Source organism: Lepisma saccharinum, chromosome 2 (genome assembly GCF_977018435.1).
Source record: "Lepisma saccharinum chromosome 2, izLepSacc3.1, whole genome shotgun sequence".
NCBI lineage: Eukaryota > Metazoa > Arthropoda > Insecta > Zygentoma > Lepismatidae > Lepisma > Lepisma saccharinum.
Window position 1 is genome coordinate 44,409,937 of NC_139230.1, and position 15,235 is coordinate 44,425,171.

Sequence of the window (15,235 nt, forward strand, 5' to 3'; positions counted from 1 at the left end):
ACATTTTTAACACGGTCTATTTATATAATTCAGCCACTCGGTAGAGGGTTTTCAATAGGCTGACAAAGCAATACTGGTAAGGTAACAGTCAACGGCTGAACACGTGAACAGCCTTGTTCATTGCCAATACATAGGTTCTGACTGGGAAGAAATTATTGTTACAAAAATGTCTTTTCTGGAATTACAATTATTTTCGTCATATTTTCCCCGCAATTTTTAAAATAACAATTCATTTAGACAGGGTGCGAAATCACTGCAGATTGGTGGGGGGAAGCAGCAGACAGTCACACACACACACTATATAGCTAGGTACACACACACACTATATATATGTATATATATATATTATATATATATATATAATGTCATTAAGTGTCAATTATTAAATAAATTAATTAAATTATACAATACACAGTATATTGTATCGGCAGTCCTTCATTCAAAATGTAATTGCAAATTGAAGATGTTAATGTATATTCCTTTCCCGGATTCTCTGGAGTAAGAACGCGAACGCGTTCTGTGCGCATGTTGAAGGGTGTGCGCCTCGTCCAATGAACGCGCGGAGGGGAGGGGTATCCACGGGAGGGGGCGACTCGACTGCTCATTCGCGGTCCAGTAGTTCTGTAGTAAACATGTCAGCTCGCAAGTCTAGGGGAACTCTGCATTCAGGAGAGCGCCTCAGTGTGTTGAATGTGTTCGAGAACAACTTGTTTGAAAAGTTTAAAACACATGGCTTTGTTTGTTTTTTTACAAATGTTTAAAACGTTTAAAACAAAGTGTTTTAAACATGTTTTTCAGACTTGTTTAAAACACATTTTGATACATGATGTTTCATAGTTTGTGGTTATTTGCATGTTTTTTGAAAATGTATGTTTAAATTTGCTTTATTTTTTGTTCTATTCTTCGTAGCATCAAAAGAAAAATAAACGTGCAATATTATTTCTTATTTGTGTAAAACAATAAACTGGCCATTGTTAAGAATAAAAGAAGAAATTGGCAGTAGAAAGCGTTTTGCTTTACGGCCGTTACACCGCGCAGCACTTCGTTGCTATCATCAGGCACCCTTCCCCACCTAGTCTGGCCCCGCCCACAAGCTTTCCCCTCTGCGCGTCGCTACTCCAGAGAATCCGGAAAAGCAGTATAGCTACTACTGATGCTATGAACAATGATTTGCCTAAGGAGGGAGGGTCAAAAATTAAGACACATTAAGAGAAGATAATAGTTTCCTGTATAAAATCCACATATAAATGCTAATATGTGTTTTATTAATATATTTATATACTTCGCGGTTGCTAACGAAAGCCGATGAGAAATGAAGAAATAACAAGTCGGTCTTATTTCTGTGTCCTGGGGTTAGCTGTGTTCAGTGTCCTTAGAGATGAGGCTCTTTGATGTCCGTTCCTTTTGTACGTTTTCGATATTATTCCAGTCAAATATATTCGAATCCCAAATTAATTATGTTTCTTGTTAAAACAAAAACTCTCCTCCCCGGAAGAGATTGCTGGGGGGAAATCCCCCCTGGATTTCGCACCCTGCGTTTAGAACATATGCACGTTAAACTTGAATGTTTAATGCATACAAACCTTTAGCAAGCGCGCAGTGGAAATTTCCGCCTTATAGGTCTACTTATTTGCTATGGGGCAGCTATGTTAATAGAAAGTACAGATACAACACCTTTTCCAAAATATGCGAGTTTATTCATTTTCACATAATGTGCAAGCACCATTAGTCTACATAAAGAAAGATCGTCGGTGTTAAACTCGCTGAACTAAACATTTTCATGTCGTATCACTTGTGCCAGTTGGATGGATATTAATTTAACTAAATAATTAATAATGATGAACTAAATCTATTCCTTTACAGTCAAGTCAATTCTCCACGTAGTTTAACGGACGAGAAAGATGAATGCGTAACCTATGCGATTGCCCTCTGGTGGCAAAATTAAGAAGATTCCATCCATCTGGCACACAAATAAACAAAATGACGGCTCCGCGCGCACTACGGTCCATACACTTCCCCCTCCCCCCATGTGAAATCAGAAAAACATGGACTCAGTGCGGGCGAGACCCTCAAACAAAAAAATATACAAACACTAATGAAAACTTAATAATGGAAGGATAACATTGGAAGTTTAAATCGTTTCTTGCCAGCCCTTATTGTTGATCTCAGACAGATGGTATAATAGATGGTAGGTGTCGACTTTTCCATGTCTGTCGATTTTGGAGTAAGGCTTTATGGCTACGGTCTTCCTTCTTCCATTTCACAATTGGAATCTCCAGGATATATTCCTGAAGGAAACAAAATAAATTACCAGCATCATTTGACATTACAAAATTATAATACCCATTTAATTTTTAATTTGTAATTTCCTCTTCCTTTAATTTCACACAAAAACTTCAATTTGTTTCTTTTATTTATTCCCCAAGAAGAAGAAATTACAAATGGCATTTTGGTTTCCAACTAATTACATTCAATATATGGTTTCAGTTGATCTACATGACAACGTCTTATGTTCGTATTATTTTTAGGATCTTCCAGAAGAACACTATTTTCAGTTAGCATTTTAACAATTTTGTATGGGCCTTCGTAAACTAATGACAATGACTTTGTCTTATTTTCTAGCAATGAAGACCTTGGATGAGTTTTTACCAAAACGAAATCATGTATTTTATACTTCGGTATTTGAAACTTTCTTTGATATAGTCTGTTTCTCTTATTCCATTCTAATTTCATCTTGTGAATTGCCTTATTCCATTTTTCACTCAGATTATCCTTATCCTGCAAGAGTTCCTGTTCAGTTAAACTCCAATTATTTATGAGAGGATCTAAGGGAGCTCTACCCAGGAATAATTCAAATGGAGTAAGATTAAGGGCTTGATGCCAAATAGTATTAAGTCCAAGTTGAATATAATATAAATATTTGAACCATGAATTGTGATCATCATAGCAAAAACATCTCAAAGAAGTTTTCAGATTCTTGATAATTCTTTCAGCTAAATTTGCACGAGGATTATAAGCACTGATAGTGATATGTCTTATACCATTGCCATATAAGAATCCTGCGAAATATTCTGATGTAAAGTAACTTGCATTATCAGTGGTTATTTCAGCACACCATCCAAATTGCAGAAAATATCTTAACAGATAATCAGCTATGATTCTTGAGGTAAGGTTTCGTATGGGTTGAAACCAAACGAAACGAGTTGCGCAATCTACAACTACAAGAATGTATTTATATCCATGGGATTGAGGCAAAACTCCCACAATATCACAGCAAATACGCTGTAAAGGCTTCTTAATAACTTCCGAAGTTAATACATTTGCAGGAGATATGTTAGTGTATTTTGCCTTCTGACAAATTTGACATGACAGTACCTTTTGTTTAACATAATTTAACATGTTGTCCCAGGTATAAAATCTTTGCAGTTTCTTCAGTGTTCGGGACCAATTACTATGTATTCCGCCTAATGCATTTGTATGATAGAAATCAACCAATGCTTTAATCATTAGCTTTGGAACTAGAACTTTAAATGGCATATTTTTGTTTTTTGTTTTCTTAAAGACTATACCATCTTTCACAATACAATTTGGAACTTGTAATTTTTGAACCTGTATCTTGTGCAATATCTCAGCTATTTCAGGGTCTCCCTTTTGTTCTTGACGAATATTGTCAATTAGTGTACTATTATTCCAAAGTGACAAATATGTTGAAGGAATTTCTTTTTCATATAATTCATCACTCTCAAAGTCACGTTGATCATATAGACGACTTAAAAAGTCACCAACTAAATTGCGACTAGAAGATATATGGATCAAGTCAAATTTAAATTCAGATATAAATTCTGCCCACCTGGCAAATTTGGAAAATTTTTGGGCTTTTCTTAACATATGAAATAATGCCATATTATCTACCCTTAGTACAATTTTTTTTGTGTTTTAGATAATATGAAAATTTCTCTAAGCAAAGTACGAGAGATTTTAATTCATGCTCATAAATTGTTCTGTTTTTGGAACTTTCTGGTATCTTTTTAGAGAAAAATGCAACTGGTTGGAGTATCCCATCATTTGGTTGCATCAAACATCCCCCATAACTCTTAAGAGACGCATCAGTATCTAATACAAACGTTCTTTCAAAATCTGGAAGGGACAAAATGGCATTTTCCATAAATAACCTTTTAATTTGGTTGAAACTATCTTCGTGAATCGTTTCCCATTGGAACGGTGTTTTTGGCGAACTAAACTCGTATAGCGGTGTAGCTATTTCAGCGAACCCTGGGAGCCATGTATGAAAAAAATTGAAAAATCCCAAACAACGTCGCAATGCACGTAAATTTTTGGGACGTGGTAAATTCTAAATTATTTCTATCCTTTCAGGATCTATTTCTATTTTGTGATCTTTAATTAAAAAACCAATAAATTTAATTTCTTTAGTCATAAAGGTACTTTTCTTTTTTGAAACTGTCACCCCGAATTTTTTCAAACGTTCAAACACAGTACGTAGGTCACGTAAATGTGTGTCAAAATCCTTACTTATGACAATAATATCGTCAGCATAATATTCTAGGCACTTGCCTCGCAAATCTCCTAATACACATTCCATCATTCTTGCGAGACAAGCTGTACCAATGGTCATACCAAATGGAACCCGACAATATCTTAATTGTTGCGTTGGCGTAAGGAAAGCAGTAAGATCTCTACTTTTTTCGTCTAATAAGACCTGGTGAAAAGCCTTTCTGACGTCGAGAACCGAATAGACGTTTCCCCGAGAGATATACGAAAGAGATTCTTGCATAGGTTGTGTTGGGTACGAATCATACACGATCTTTTTATTCAGTTCAGAATAATCTACTACTAATCGTTTATTGGAACCTTTCCCCTTAACTATAAATGCAGGGCTCGCATAAGGAGAATTACACGGTTCAACGAGCTTTGCGTCTAATAATTCTTGAACGGCATCGTCTATTTCTTTTTGTTTCTCCTTCGGTGCATAATAAGGAGGTTTACGCACAGGAATAGTGTCTGTAACATGAATCGTATATTTCCACCCATTGAAACATCCTACATTTTCAGTCACTACCGTATTATAAGAATGTAACAACTCACCAAGTTGTTCTTTCCAGTAGTCCTCATCCTGATTTGTTTGGAGTTTGGTGCTGCCTACGTCACATCGTTCTCCTGACTCAGTCCCGAAGTTGAAATTTGCCTGCCCAGGTGTTGTAGCTCGCTGAAAGCGAAAGTTTCCCCGGTGCATGTTTGGCTGTCTTCTTCTTCTTCCACCACCTGTTCCGTATCGGTGCTCCGCGGGAGTTGACCTTGGAGGCGTAGTACACGGGACTTCCTGCTGCCTGGAATATTGCTGTGGATAACTTGTCTGTAACGAATTAAAGTCAGTAAACAAACTGTTCAAATGCCATTTTATCGGTATTTGCACTTTCGCGTACGGAACCGTAACGCACTTTTGTTGAAAGTCAAGAAGAAGCTTATTGTTTTTCATAAAGTTTACACCAAGCACTATGTCCACTGGAAGGTTTTCATATAAATATGCCCATATAGGCCAAGTCAATGTTTCAAGCTGTACAGTGAATTGCACTACCTTTTTAAGGATGACGTTCTGTTCTCCTTGTGTTATTTTTAAATAACAATCTTGAACATTAACTGGACACTTTGAACGTAACAAATTAAATGTTTTATTACTAATTAAGTTTTCTGTGCTTCCGGTATCAAGACATGCTTTAACATTTATCACTTTGTTTAATGTACTATCTACAAAAACTGCAGTGGCTTTTTCACTTTTTTCTGGTGTTTCTTGAACACGCAAATTTTGTAGCAAGTTAGCATTACGCGAACCGTAATTACACTTTTGTGAGGCTGTATGTCTTGTACCACACTTATGACAGAATTTGGGGATATTTTCCTTAAAATAAGTTACATTCCTTTCTTCGTCTTTTCCTTTTTGTTGGGAACTTCGGTAAAAGTCACTTTTTACCGTGAGGTGCTTTTGTAGTTTTTCGAGTATTATCTCGAATTGAGCATAAGTTTCCGGAATTTCTAGAAACAATAATCTTTCTGATACATTTGGGAGTAGCCTGTCAATCACAAGCGCAATGAACTGAGATTCTGTCCAATTCACTTGTAGTAACAATGCACACCGCTTTCTATCTAAGAAAAATTGGAGTGGGGATTCCTTCACTGACTGCTTGCATAGCACATATGTCTGGATAATCTCGTCCCTGCCCAAAGATGTCACAAAAACGTCTAATATATCAGTTACTAAATGTTGCCATTGCACACCTTCTCGAAGATGTTGCAACCACTTTGGCACTAAACGTTCGTGTACTTTGTCTAGTAATGACACAAGAACATCGTGTGTAGGGAAAATTTTAAGTTCTAGAATTTTCTGAATTTCTAGCAAGAAACCAAATATAGATATAGCATCACAATTAATCAAGCGAGGAATTTTCTGTAAGAGATTATGCATCGAGCTAGATGCTGCCTGCACTGACATTTTAGATAGTTCTGGTCCCTTGAATATGGTCCCTGTATTCACAACAGACGTGACATTTTCTTGACGAGGAATGGGTTGAAAGTTAAATCAAATCTCCCCCACTCGAGTTACCACGGTTTACACACGTGAACTCCATTGCAGATAAAGGATTTAGTTCATTATGTAACGCAGATCTTCTAGTTGAAGACATTCCGGCGAAGTGAATTCCTTGTGGAGTATCTAGTACCCCCGTTTCATCTACAGTTACAAATGGGTTTAACTGGTAGTGCGCCATTTTACAGAAGTTTTAACTGCCCCATGCAATTCGACAGAGAACCATGCTCTGCATCTGTATGCACGTTAAACTTGAATGTTTAATGCATACAAACCTTTAGCAAGCGCGCAGTGGAAATTTCCGCCTTATAGGTCTACTTATTTGCTATGGGGCAGCTATGTTAATAGAAAGTACAGATACAACACCTTTTCCAAAATATGCGAGTTTATTCATTTTCACATAATGTGCAAGCACCATTAGTCTACATAAAGAAAGATCGTCGGTGTTAAACTCGCTGAACTAAACATTTTCATGTCGTATCACTTGTGCCAGTTGGATGGATATTAATTTAACTAAATAATTAATAATGATGAACTAAATCTATTCCTTTACAGTCAAGTCAATTCTCCACGTAGTTTAACGGACGAGAAAGATGAAGAAAATATAATTTTGGAGTGTGATTGCCAATTCGAAACTTAAAAGTACTTATCCTTCTCCTCCCATGTCGTGGTTTCTCGGACACCTTCCTAAGGTGTCTGTATAGAGGAAAAACTACTTCCTCTCCCTGGGTCAGAATCCAAAATGCGCTGCCTGAAGGGCTTGCTTGCTTGCTGTTTCTTGGCTCACACCGCCTATCCTTTGCGATTTCGAGCCAGCGGGACTGATTGATGTGTTCCTACTTCTTCGTGTCTTCTTCCTCGGTAATCCTTATGGCACTTTCACAATTCACTTTCACTTTCACTCGTGATTTTCACTAAGGGGGGTATCCTGTAGGGTATGTTACACTGCAGATTTCCTTGTTGACGTTTGTTTTTTGTTTTGTTTGTTTACATGGCGATGTTGTGTTTCCGTGCGAAGCTATATAGCGCCCACATAGTGGGAGCTCGAGGCTGACTTATTAAGGTTGAGATTGACACCGGAAATGGAACATCTAATCGAAGTAGGGTTTTGTAGAACGTTTCCCGATGAACTTGTCGTAAGGGGCATTGGAAAATCAGATGCGTTATTGTTTGGCTGGGTTCTCCGCATTGGCAGGAAGTTGAGGGTACCGCGTGTATTCTCGCCAAATGTTGATTCACGAGTACGTGACCCGTGCGCATTCTCAAGGTGAACACGATCACTGCCCGAGGTAGATTCAGAGATTGATACCAAGGTTGTTTTGTACCGATATTCGCATTCCACTTGTAGGTTGTTGTGGTTTGGATTTCATGGGTACACCATTCATCCCATTCATGTTGTATTTTCATTTTTACTCGGGGGAGCAAGTCTGTATAAGGTAATCGTAAGGGAGTTGCGTGTAAAAGTGACCGAGCTTGTTTTGCGTAGTTATCTACTAAATCTTGGGATTTGTTTTGATTGGTATGGGCCTTAATGTAGGTGAAGGTCACTTTCTGTCCCCGTTGTCGAAGTCGTAACGCTGCACTTTGAATAAGATAAGGAAAGATAGTAAGTTTGTGGGCTGCGTTGCCAGCTCTGGACAACGTTTGGAGCACGCTCAGGGCGTCTGTCAGGATAAGAGACTGCGGAATGCCCGATGTTAGGATATGAAGTAATGCTCTATAAATTGCGTAGCATTCCGCCGAAAAAATTGACGCGTCGGGAGGTAGTTTAAATTGTCTAATGATATTCGTGGACGGGATATAAAATGCAGAACCGACATCGGTATCGTCTTTTGATCCGTCCGTATATATTAGTGTAGCCTCCGGCCATCTTTCTTGATAATTTCCATGTGCCCCACGGTCGACGTAGTGGAGATCTAGGTTTGGCTCTATGGGGATTTTTAGTTGGTATATAAGTGGGTGATCGTGGGTAAAGGACAGCTGGTATGCCTCGGTATCTATAAAATAACAGTATAAGAAAAAATATCGGGAGTTGGAATGATCGATGCTCTTTTCGATCTCCCATTGTCGTTGGATGGCGAATTCTCTATTGAAAGGGTGTGGGTGAGTATCCCATGTTTTAAGTAAAAATTTTACGGCGAGTTTTTTCCGTCTTTGTGTGAGTGATTGTTCGTTGCTCTCGAGATATACACTCACATTAGGACTTGAAGGCATTAATCCGAGACAAGTGCGTAATGTCTGTCTTTGTAATATATCTAACGAATTCAGGAGTTTTATATTCGCCCCGCCATATACTGGGGCTGCGTAATCGTATAGGGAACGAAAGCAATTTTTATAAAATAGTAACATGATGTATGGATGACTCCCCCACTTAGTGGTGGCTATACTTCGTAATGTGTTAATAATTTTTTTTCCCTTTGCTTTGAGGTATGCTATGTGAGGTCTCCACGTTAATTTTCTGTCAAAAACAACTCCGAGATATTTATAGGATTCTACAAGAGGTATGTTTTGTATACGTGAGATATTGTTGGGATAGGAAAGGGGTTGTCGAGAATTGAAAATTATTATGTTAGATTTGGGGGGTGAAAAAGTTAGTCCTATACTCCAGAGATTATCCCGAAGTACTGTGATAGCTCGGTTTAGAGCCAGTATGCCTTGGGTGGCGTCCGATGTTTGTTTATAACAGCATAAATCATCTGCATATTGTAATATTTTAAAATCAGCGAGATCTAAGTGGTGGATGTGTTGAGTATATATGTTGAAAAGTAAGGGACTGAGGGGGGATCCCTGTGGGATTCCGGTTCGAACTTTGCGGGTCCCGTCTACTCGATCGTCGAACCAAAAGACAAGATTTCGTTCATTATATAAGTTCCATATGATATTAACAACCGAAGGGTGGATCTGTAATTTTTCTAAGACATTGCAGAGTATTGGTATATGAACGGAATCGTATGCTTTCTCTATATCTGTGAACAGGCTAAAACAATAATCTTTAGGTATCTGACTATTTTGAATTGCTAAAGTTAGTGTGGATACGGCATCCTGACTGCCATAGTTGATCCGGAATCCCATTTGTGTTGGGGGGAAAAACTGTTTTTTTTCGAGGGCCCAGTTTATTCGATATTGTAAGGTTTTTTCAAAAAGTTTAGTTATTACCGGAATTAAGACAATGGGGCGATACGAGTGTGCGTTGTTGCGGGGTTTGGATGGTTTGAGGATAGGAATTACGATATGGTTGTTCCAAGTTGATGGGATAATGCCTGTATGGTATATTTCATTATATATTCTGACAATGGTTTGAAGGCCTTCTTCCGGCAAGTGGCGAAGGACGTCATATGTAATGCCGTCATATCCCGGTGCGGTATTTTTGAGTGAGTCCAGAGTATTGATGAGTTCTAATGCGGTTACCGCAGGAAAGTCATCTGTGAATGAGGCATGTAATCTTTCGTCGTGTTTGTAACCAAAGCTAACCGAAGAGGGTGTTAAGAAAGAAATGAAGTCATTTTCCCAGGTTCGGTCAATCGTTTTTACCTTACTTTGGGTTGGTTTACGAAGGGTATTAAATTTGTGCCAAATGGAGCTTAGACTGTCACTGCGATCTAATGTGTTGCAAAAATGTTGCCATGCTGCTCTCTTCGCCTGGAGATATATTTTTTTGGCTTTCGCTTGCAAGCGTTTTAGTTCAAGCAAATTAGCACGAGTACGGTATCGTTCATATGTGCGAAGTTGATATCTTTTCCTGATTTTAATGGTTTCGCATTCTCGCGTCCACCAACTGATGGATGGATATCTGGGCGAGGGACGAAAGCGGGTGCGTGTTGCGCTGTAATCCATGGCGACCGTGATCGTGTCGATGAGATTATCGTAAGCTACATGGATATTTCGGAATGATAAGATTGGTATATATATCCTTGTGAACGTGTCTTTGAACGCCTCCCAGTTAATGGAAGCCTTAGTCCATCTCCGCACTGGGGGAGTCTGCCTGTTTGTCAAGTTTGAGTGTCGGGACGGAGAATGACGTCTGATTAATAAAATGGGTGCGTGATCGCTGCCCCGTAAATCTTCTTCTTTATCCCACGAGAACTGGGTGAATATTTCCGGGGACGTTATCGTCAGATCGATGCAAGAGGGGTGATTCCCGTTTAGAGGGAAGTGGGTGGGGGTTCCATCATTACTGATGATGAGATTGTTCTCGGTAATCCATGTGTCTAATACTTTACCGAGTCTGTCATCATGTGGGTTTCCCCACGTTGAATGATGCCCGTTAAAGTCACCTAGTAAGGCAATAGGTCCCGGAACGTGTTGTCTCAGTTCTTGGAGGTCTCTTGAGCTTATGCGTTGGGAGTTGGGATGGGAGGGGATGTATATCGATATTACCGTGAAAGTTCGGAGGAATATGGAAGCGCGAATGGCTACAATTTCTGCTTGAAAATCTTGTACTAGTCTTATGTCATTCGGAATCGGTACCTCTGTATGTTGTATTTGTTCATGTACAAATATGACAGTTCCCCTATTGGTGGTTGGGGTACCGTATAAATTATAATGCGCGAGGCGATATTTTTCATGTTTGGTACCCTTAACTTCCTGTAAACATAGAATTTGGGGTTGATAGTCGGCAATTAAGTCTATCAGTTCCAATTTTCTTGCAGAGAAACTATTGACATTCCATTGAACGATTATTTCCATTTCCGGTATCTGTTGGAAACCTGGTTCCGTCAAGGTGTGGCTTCTAGTATCGCCAGAAGGTTGGATGTTAAGGCTTGGATTTGATGTATTAATTGAATTCGACGGTGGTTATTTGTTGTGTCCCGCACTGCGTCCCACAGGTTGGGAATTATTGCTAATATCGAGTTGTAAATTTGAGTTTGCTCCCTTGTTATTTGTGCAGAGGTTGAGGGTTGTGAGGACCCTTTTGTGGTTAACCGAAGCGGGGTGGCTCGATGTTGTATCGGCAATGGTGGGGGGGCATTGGGAAACGCCCGTTTCCCCACCGGCAAGGATGCACAAATATCTTCCTCTGTGGCTGAGCTACTAGATGAATAGTTGCGAGTTTGTTTGCGCATAGGATTATGCGGTTTCTTGTTCCGGGGTTTGTGGTGCGAGTCATATTCTGGTTGTACGAAGGTAGGTAGGGGTTCAGGCGTATGGGCTGGAGGGGCGAGGATAGCTTGTCGGAAGGACTGGCGTCTCGCGTTTATGGGTAAGGCAGGGTTCGTAGGCGTGTTAGGGGTCGGCGTTTTTAGTAACGGGTATGCCCGGGGGTCGTGTAACGAGTGCAGCACTTCTGCTTTAGTTATTGGCGCAATATATGTTCCTTGAATTCTATGCTTAGCCTCAAAAAAGGAGATGTTGTCGATTGCCATACGGTTTTGGATGTCAGTTGCCTCTTGCCATTTGGTACAGGTTTTATCATTGGCTGAATGGGCCTGTTTGCAGTTAATGCATCTGGGACCTGTGAGACATGGTCCTTCATGTCGGTCCGACCCACAATGTCCACAAATTGCTCGAGATCTGCATTGGCCCGCTGTGTGATTATAACGCAGGCAATTTTTGCATTGTAAAACAGGGCGAATTCGGGGTTTCACCTCTTTGATTTCGCGATTCAAGATAACAAATTCTGGGAGTCGAGTGCCGCTGAAGGTGACACAGATAACTCGGGCATCTTCGAGATGGAAGGATCCATCGTCCTTCCAGATCTTCTTTTTTTGTCGTGTCACACTCAGTATCCGAATTGGACCCGAGTCCAAGCCTTCGATGATGTCGTCTTCTGTGATATCCAATGCCACACCAAAAATTAGCCCTTCTCTTTGAATAAGTGAGAGGGGTACGCGAGCAGTAACCGCCAACTTCGCGAGAGTGGTTGTATTCTCAACAAAGTGATTGGCATCCTGGCCCGAGGAAAAGGTGACACGTACGCGGTTTTTCCCGCATTGTTCGACAAGTTCCACTGGGATGTCGTTTTTCCTAAAAAAATTTCCTAGACTTCCGCCATTCAAATGGCTAATATGCTGGGCATGTGGAATGCCTTCTAGGAGGACCACGTACGGTCCTGGGTGGTCAGTGGGGTAAGTATGTTGTGTCGCAATCATATCCGCAGTTTTGCGGGATTTGACGTTAGTTACACTCTCGCGTTCAACAGAACTTGAGTCGCAAAGTCTTTTCCCATTGCCCTTATCATGGCAGTCTGGAATATGGATATCATCGCAAAAGGAAGCACCAGGGTTATCCCCGAGCTGGGCATTGGGCTCTAAATCCATGAAATGGTTTGATTCGGTCATGTTAGATGGGGTATTAATACACGATTTAGAAAGTCTGCGGGGGTGGGAGAGAGTAGTTTTCGCCCTCGAGGGGCGTTGTCTATTTCTCCGAATCTGCGGTATGGTATAGCTGTCCTTATAAAGTCTACTCAGAAATGATAACACTTACAATAAAGTCCTGGTCCACTTATTCGGCAGATCGTACTCACTATTCACGAGGTATGAGGATAGACTTCCAGCACCTATCGTGGTTCGCGAGCGACTCCACTCTTCTGCCTGAAGGGCTGCGACTTCGCACCAAGGTTTCCTTGTTACGTCATTGCGTAACCTATGCGATTGCCCTCTGGTGGCAAAATTAAGAAGATTCCATCCATCTGGCACACAAATAAACAAAATGACGGCTCCGCGCGCACTACGGTCCATAAACACTAGGGTTTACACGCCAATTTCTTCAATATAAGAGGTGATATGATAAATATATATATATACGCGGAGTTTTTAAATTTCCTGCAGTAAACGACAGTTTTCTTCAGTTAATATATGGCAAATTTATGTATTTATCCTACTTTTACGTCGCTTTTCCGTCATATTGTTTAATGGTTAGTATGTATCTTCTCTAATGTCACATTTTTTCCCACTTTTGGGTAATCGCGACAATGACTACGAGCAGTATTCGAAGTCGGGGTGCAGGAGAAACTCCCCCACTGTCACGAACACCAACCAGCACTATCTAAGTATCACCTGTATCACCCAACCTGCTCACAAGACGAGACGAAACTTTGGTCTGTCCCGTCTCATTTCAAAACATTCTCTTTTCCCGTCTCCTTTTATGAGATGAGACGGGAAATGTCTCGTCTCGTGAGCAACACTAACATTAACAATAGAAGTATCCCCTTAGGCCTACTGTCCCCAAAGGCTCGAGCAAACCACCCCTCCTCCACCAAACAACTTCCACTTCAATGAAAGGACATTCACAAAGGAACAGTCATGCCCAGCTCGAGAGTCAAACCTGGAACATGTGAGTTCCTCAGTTAAATTATGAATTTTGTGTATAATAATTACAACGCCAGTTCATTCGTGGTAATTCTGAATCGGCAGTTTGGTTTGCATATACACGTATAAGCAGCAGGATAATATCCAGTTTTAGAAGGCTCGTAGCGTTGAAACGAGGAGTCAAACAAACAAACAAAAAAAATAATTAAGAAAAGTTGTTTTGTTTTTATGATCACTATGCACTGTGAAAGTTTGTACGATAAGCCTTTGCATAAGTTGTCAATTCTATCTTTCTCGAGACTTGAGATAAGAAAGAGAATTGCCCTCCGAAACCGAGACGAGACTGTCAACGAGGCATTTACAAATAAACACGAGACAGACATTTACAACTCTCAACGAGAACGAAACCAAGACTGCCATGTCTCGTCTCGATAGGATCCCTAGTGATGAGGTTGTGAACCAAATAATTAATGCGTTCGGGGAAAGAGATGAGGCAACTTTTTTCGCAGTACAAAATTCAAATATATTTCAGTATGTGATATAATGTTATATACATTATTTCCTTGTAATAATTACACATAAACTTAGCTTTGAAATGTACTGTGCAACTGATGTAATCTTCAGTGTATTTTCTCTTATCTGCACAAAAATATTTTATCATAATTTGCGTAACAGAAATGAAACACAGACTGAAATTGCTTTATGGAAAAGAAAGGCGTTATAAGTAAAGTGAAGAATGTGAAAATTCTTATTTTGCAATACATGGTTAATGGTAAATTTCGATAAATATAAGTATAAAATATATTTTTGAAAACTTGGTCAGTAACCAATTTTACAAGCAATAGTTTTCTCGCGACTTGATGAAAACACGCACGCAGGAGAACTCTTTCATTTATCTGTCACGTGAACAGCAGGGATATTTAATAGAAGAATGACCATTATAAAGCATAGCTTTCCCTTCCATTATCGTCCCTTCTTCCATTATTTAACTCTACACAGATATGCAAAACTGCTGTATACGTTGGCTCCCCGAGGGCTACCCCCAGTAAACTGGACGCTCTAAGCAGACCACAAACGAGCTCTCCCTGAGTAGTGATGTATTAACATGACGGAGCGTGTGTTTCAGCGCAACGCTAGCCTCGCAACTTTGGAAGTCTGGTTTTCCCCTTAAACTGAACGCAGAGAAACGCGAAAAACTGCAGGGGTCATTTCCTCAGGGTGTAGTTTTTAAAATTGCTTTTAAAAAAATTGAGTGGAAATGTCCATTTCCTTATGACAAAAATAAACTATACTGTGGACAATGTTACTCATTTTAATCACATTCTAAGAACGGTCAAGGCATACTCATCTTGTGCATGTTGCTTCATATCGGTCTCTGTTAAAACTA

The 15,235-nt window shown here is 39.8% G+C and overlaps 1 long non-coding RNA gene across 1 annotated transcript; it reads right to left on the minus strand.

The window, feature by feature from the left end:
- Positions 1–1,615: 1,615 nt before the first annotated feature.
- Positions 1,616–5,268, minus strand: LOC145984422 (uncharacterized). The gene is made up of 2 exons (XR_014441309.1): positions 5,104–5,268; positions 1,616–2,288 (listed from the first exon to the last, which is right to left on the minus strand). It is a non-coding gene; the product is annotated as an uncharacterized LOC145984422 (long non-coding RNA).
- Between the last annotated feature and the right edge of the window lie 9,967 nt (positions 5,269–15,235).